The sequence below is a fragment of the Ixodes scapularis genome, unplaced genomic scaffold (genome assembly GCF_016920785.2).
Source record: "Ixodes scapularis isolate PalLabHiFi unplaced genomic scaffold, ASM1692078v2 PGA_scaffold28__5_contigs__length_5199819, whole genome shotgun sequence".
Classification (NCBI taxonomy): domain Eukaryota; kingdom Metazoa; phylum Arthropoda; class Arachnida; order Ixodida; family Ixodidae; genus Ixodes; species Ixodes scapularis.
In genome coordinates this window covers 4691921-4697744 of record NW_024609855.1, presented here as the reverse complement: position 1 = coordinate 4697744, position 5824 = coordinate 4691921, and the positions used below count along the sequence as shown (strand labels likewise).

The window sequence follows — 5824 nt, the reverse complement described above, 5'->3', positions numbered from 1 at the left end:
CTTTGTTTACACATTGCTTTGAAACTACAAAACTCCAGTTTCTTGGCATGAATGTGCTTCGAAAGGACCGCAGTTGGCAGTCAGTTATCGTTCGAAAGGGGGATAGTTTATCAACGCTCCCTGATAATTCATTAGTGTGAAAAGATAAAAAGATTGGCAAATGATCTTTGATGTCACTGCTAATATTACCTGCAGTGCGAACTATGCTGCTTAAATTTGTAAGAAAAACTTCGATACAACTTGACGTAGGATGGAAAATTTTAGTGAGAGATTTGATCACATAAAAAAAAAACGCGACTACTGATTGGACTACTCAGTCGTGACGGAAGAAAATAGTTTTCCGGACTATTTGCATTTAAGTTACTGCCCAGAATATGTGAATAGTTATTTAAATAAATAAAATCAAAATACCTCTGAAAAAAATAGTTCCCAGCTGGCGCCCGATACATAACAGCGAGCAGCTGGCATCCGTGCTTCACAGTTACAATTTTATAGCTATCAAAAATTTACTCAAAGGCATCAAGTATTTCGTACCTAATATCCTGTCTAACATAAAAACAAACACCTCCCTTTTGTTTTACGCCGCGCGTTGCATTATGGGACGTTTCCCATAATAGCGTCACATGTGACGTCAGGTGTCACGTGAAGCCACACGGAGCCTAAAATTGGTGGAAAATTTTCCGCAAAATTTAGCGGGCCATTTTTTGTTCGCGGAAAATATTCCGCCAGTTTTTTCCCTTAAATTTTCTGGGGACATTTTCCAGCCAAATTTAGCGGGCAATTTTTTCCGCTAAACTTTGCGAGAAAATTTTTCGGCCAACTTGAGCGGGGAAATCCGCACAATTTAGCGGGGAAATTTACCGGGAAATTGTCCCACAATTTCGCTCTAAATTCCCTTCCGTACCCAGACCTCCTCTCCGCACCCTTCCCTCCTCCCGCTCAAGAGCTGCGCTCTAATGGAATTACAGAAAATTGTAAACGTCTTTAATTTTTTTTATTCCTGTATATCGCTTTACTTCAGAAGGTAATATAAGTTCACGGTATTCTGCTATGAGGCTAGTGAAAGTGCAGAAAATAAAACAATGCACGTTTCAACAGCAGCAGCTCCGACGTTGCTTTCAGCACGCTCGAAGTGGCGAGAACAGGGAATTAACAAAAAATTAAACGCAGGCACTTAAGACTGCTTACGTGTACGAATACAAAAGTATTCCTACACACAGCCCATTCGTACAAGCAGCGCGCCACGTCTTCTTTTTTCACACGGCGCTCCGGCGGTGACATCACCCTCCCCCAGTGCCCAGGCGCGGCGTCCGCGTCGGCTCCACGGCTTCCTTGACGATGCATCTGCGTTGCTCTGCTTTTCTTTGTGTTTTATTTCTGCGGCGTGTCTGCTTTGACCTTGAGCGCCCCACCGGCTTCAGTGACGAAGCATCTGCATTGCTGTGCTTTTGGCCAATGTGACTTCACGTGCCGTTTCGCTCAGCCAATTTATACCCCTGTTAAGCCTAGTTCACATGCAGCGGTTTTGGCCCTAGAGCGGCGCGATTTCTGCCGTCGCGGCGCTCTGGCTAGCACCAGCAATTCTGCGGCACGAGCGCCGCGACGGCAGAAATCGCGCCGCTTTAGGGCCAAAATCGCTGCATGTGAAACCCGCTTTACACGGGCACACTTAACCGCGGTTAACTCAGCTTTAACTGCGGTTACGTGGCAGCACAGATGCCGCACTATACCCTCGGACAGCTATTTCAAAAGAAGTGAAGAGAGCGCGTGCACTGCTTTGATGGGTGCTCAAGATGCTCAAGCGCACGTTCGTCCATAGCTTCGACAGCATCGCCGCAGAATGTTGTCGGCAAGTATTGTGCGCTAATTATGGTTAAACGTAACTGCAGTTAAGTGTGCCCGTGTAACAGGGGTATTAGTTGCCGTTTTTCGCTGCTATAGAAAACGCCGGTTTCGCTCCATGGGACAGCTAATGCTTTCGCTTTAAAAAGTGCCTGAATGACGAAGTGACAAACAAGGAACAACCGAGGAATTTGAAACGTTTAATGGGGCGAATTTGTGCCCAAAACAAAAAGGAAACAGAATATTACAACAGAGTGTCGCGGGCGTCTAAAGGCTGTTTCACGTGCTGCGACTGTTGCGGAAAAAATCGGTGCGACAGCCGACGCAGCGAGCGCGCTCGCAATGTTTTGTTTCATATGCTCCAACAACAGCGCGATTTCTGTCGGCGCGGCCGGCTCTTCTACCCAAGGTTACTTGGAGCGGACATGGACGCCACGCGTTTGACTTTGCCTGAAATACGAAAAAAACGTCTTAATATAAGCAAACGTTTTACGAATAGAATATGTAACTAGAAATTTTTAATAATTAAGCATTGAACTAAAAGCTTTCAGGTGTAATTTATTTTTTGAATACGCAACTGTCACGGATGAAATGTGGTTAATGAACGGCTAGAAGCTTTTCGAACTGCGTAGTATGTTGTGGTCTGACATGGAAACCGCAGATCCCGAGTACGAAAGGCCCCTACTCCTTTATAAATATTGTCTTTTTAAGAAGAAGGAAGCCCTTACGACCCTGCCCAGTCCGAGAGGGTGTTGGGTGCGACCCGTTTGGGAAAACCGGAAGCAGGCGTCGGAGTTTTACACCGCGGTAACTTCAAGACTCGGAAGTCCACGTGCGTGGTGTTTTTCGTTTGACTTTTGTTTGCTGACATTATAATTTTGCTGTGCAGATGCCCCTGTTGATGTCTGGCGATGAAGAGTACTTCAAAACGTTCTATAAAATGACAGCCGAAAAGTTTGAAGAGTTGCACTTGCTCGTCGAGGAGCCCCTCACGAGGCTTTATGTGGTGCACGAGCCGCTGCCGTCACGATCTAGGCTTGCCATGACGCTCAGGTTGGTGATACCTAAACTAAGGTTCCCATTTGTTAAAAAGCACATATTTATACTGACTGAAATCGTCATCTTCATATTGACTGCTCCTGTGGCTTTTAGATTTGATTTCAGTTTATGGAGTAGCTTTGATTTTCAAGATATATGAGATACAATGAGTGTGCCGTGTCGTAAGTGGGAGACATTCAGCAAAAGGGTACATGTCCCTACCTGGAAGATGGGGATAGAATACCAGCTGTTTGAGCAAACCTAGGGATTGGTGGGAGTTCACATTTTAATGCAGCAGCAGAGTAGAGAGACAGAACCTATGAAATTAAATTTTGTTTCCAGATGCTGCGGCCTCCAAGCGGCCTATAGTTGGTGCCCATTGACACTAAAGGGGTCATGCAACATATTGGGTTAGAATGTTTCTCACTTTTCACAAGAACACTGTCACTAGCGAGACCCAAGCATACTAGAACGCAATTTTACGGATCCGGGAACTTTATTGTTGCATTGTAATTAAAAGGATAAATGCAGACTATTTCTTTCAGTTTCCCCTTTGCCGAGCTCGATGACGTAGTTGTGGGGGCCCTGATTCTGACGTAACCTGACATTCCAACATAGCAATGTATGCTACTTGGTGCTGTACCCTTCAGCATTGGCCAGGTTATGATGAAACGGAGTTTAGATAGTGCACGCTTTGAATAGGGTCAATTCCTGGTAGGTAAATGGTAAATATGTATTGCTGATGCTAACAACTCAGATGTGGCAAGAAGTGGCCAAAGGTTTCGAGCAGAAGTGGAACTTCCCCCACTGTGTTGGCTAAGTGGATGGGAAGCATCTCCAGATTTAGGCATTACCACATTCTGGCAGCATGTACTACAGCTACAAGGTACTGTTTGGATTCGGTCGTTGTTTATGTGCTCGGACTAATGCTCTGCCTTTCTTTGTACGCGGTGAATTGTTGTTACAGGGTACATACTTTATTGCACTTATGCCTTTCGTTGACAGCGACCTAAGGTTTGTGTCCGTTGACGTTGGAGTCTATGGACGACAAAGTGATGTCGGTACCCTCCGTGTCTCACGGTTCGGGAAGTGCCTCGAAGAAGGTCGTCTCGGCCTGCCCTCTCGATAGCATCTCCCAAACACGTCGACTGTGGCGCCACATGTATTCAGCGGGGACGAGGCGTTTATACTCCGCCCAGACTTTCTGCGGCAATACCGGGGAAAAACCAAGACGAAGAGAAAATAATCTTCAATTGCCGTCTAAGCCGAGCAAGGTAAGCCGATTCACACAAGGGGTATCTTCCATTGTACATTACATTAAATGTTTCATTTCTAAACGGGCTGTGTGGATAACACTTTTGGAGTCATGGCCTCCAGGTTCCGAATTTTCCTCCGCACTATCAACTTGCTGTCAGACAATTCAGACTATGTTGTAATGACGACCTGCGTACTCCACAACTTCCCCAGGGAGGACTCAATCTACATGTCACAGAGCTGCGTAGATAGCGAAGATGCCTACGGCAATGTCAAGGAGGGCCAGTGGCGTGAGATCCTTAAGGATGAGGGTTCGGCCATGTTTGTCCGGAAGTCCCCTGTTGGCCACAACATTGGGGGATCGGCAGGATGCGCAAGGGACTTATTTCGCTCCTATTTCGTAAGTACAGTGGGTTCAGTGTCGTAGCAGCTAGCCTATGCTGGACGTAAGTCAGTTGTGAATAGCGGCGAGCAGCCACGAGCAGCCATGGGTGGCCGCAGGCATCAGCAGGCAGCTACTAAGCAGCCACAGGTCACCACAAGCAGAAGCAAGGAGCAGGCCGCAGAGCCTGACAAGGCAGCCGTAGGCAGCCATACATACTCTAACTTCCGATAAATTACTCGATCCGAGGTGTTTCATGTATTTTATTTGTGAAATAAAAGATGCGCAAACACTTTTTGCTTTAAATTCTATTCTGGCAACCGAAACCTTCTCCCACCTTCAATGCGACAGGCGACAACGATACTAATTCCCAAACGGAAAAGCGAAGCGTCAGTCAGAAGCAGCGAAGACATTCGATCAATAAGCCTTCTGACAACGGATTATAAGATTCTAGCAAAAATTATATCAAAACGCCTGGAAGTCGCATTCCATTACATGGAAATAATAAGGCGTATGGTTTTAAAAACAGGTTGATATTCACTAAACTGCATACATTGAGGATTATAGCGGAAACGGCAGAAGCGATGGGACGTCCTACATCTAGATTTGAAAAAAAAAAGCGTTTTGTAAAGTGTGTCCCTCATTTTTATTTTCAATATCAGAGCACTGAGGAACCAGAGAATTTCTGCTCAATGCTATTAAAATATGTTACAGGGACATAAGCACATGGGTACTAATCAATGGACGCAAGTCACGCTTTATTCCCGTGAAGTCGCCGGTACGCCAAGGGTGCCTAATGTCGCCCACACGCTTTGCTATGTATCTAGAACCGATGTGTAAGGCAATCTTAAATTACCGCATCAAAAAGGGTGCAAGCCTGGGTGAAATGTCAGCACGGCTGCTAGCTTACGCGGATGACATCACCCTCATTGGCCATGCTCAGAAAGATATAATGCGGGCGGTAGAACTTTTAAGGCAATTATGGACGTTTCTGCAGGAGTTGAAACGAACTCAAAAAAGTCTGTTGGAGCCTCGCTGGTGTTGTGAGCATCCAAGCCAGAACATTTCTTGGTCATCGTGTGGTCCACCCCAATCTCCAGCTATCTTGGGGTTGGGCTGGGTACAGAGCAGCTAAGGACCGTACTGGAAGACATTCACCTGAGCAGACTGAGGGCCGAAATCCCAAAATGGCTGGCCGGATAAGTGCCTCTACCGAACAGAGCGTTTATTATGGGTTCGAATCCCGACCGAGGTGCCCGCAATATGACGGAGGCTTATTGCGGAGAAGGCGCCGTGTAACCGAGCTTT

At 46.2% G+C, this 5824-nt stretch overlaps 1 pseudogene; it reads left to right on the top strand.

Annotated features, from left to right (window-relative positions):
* Positions 1-3806: 3806 nt before the first annotated feature.
* On the top strand, positions 3807-5356 carry LOC121048505 (annotated as a pseudogene).
* The last annotated feature ends 468 nt before the right edge of the window (positions 5357-5824 follow it).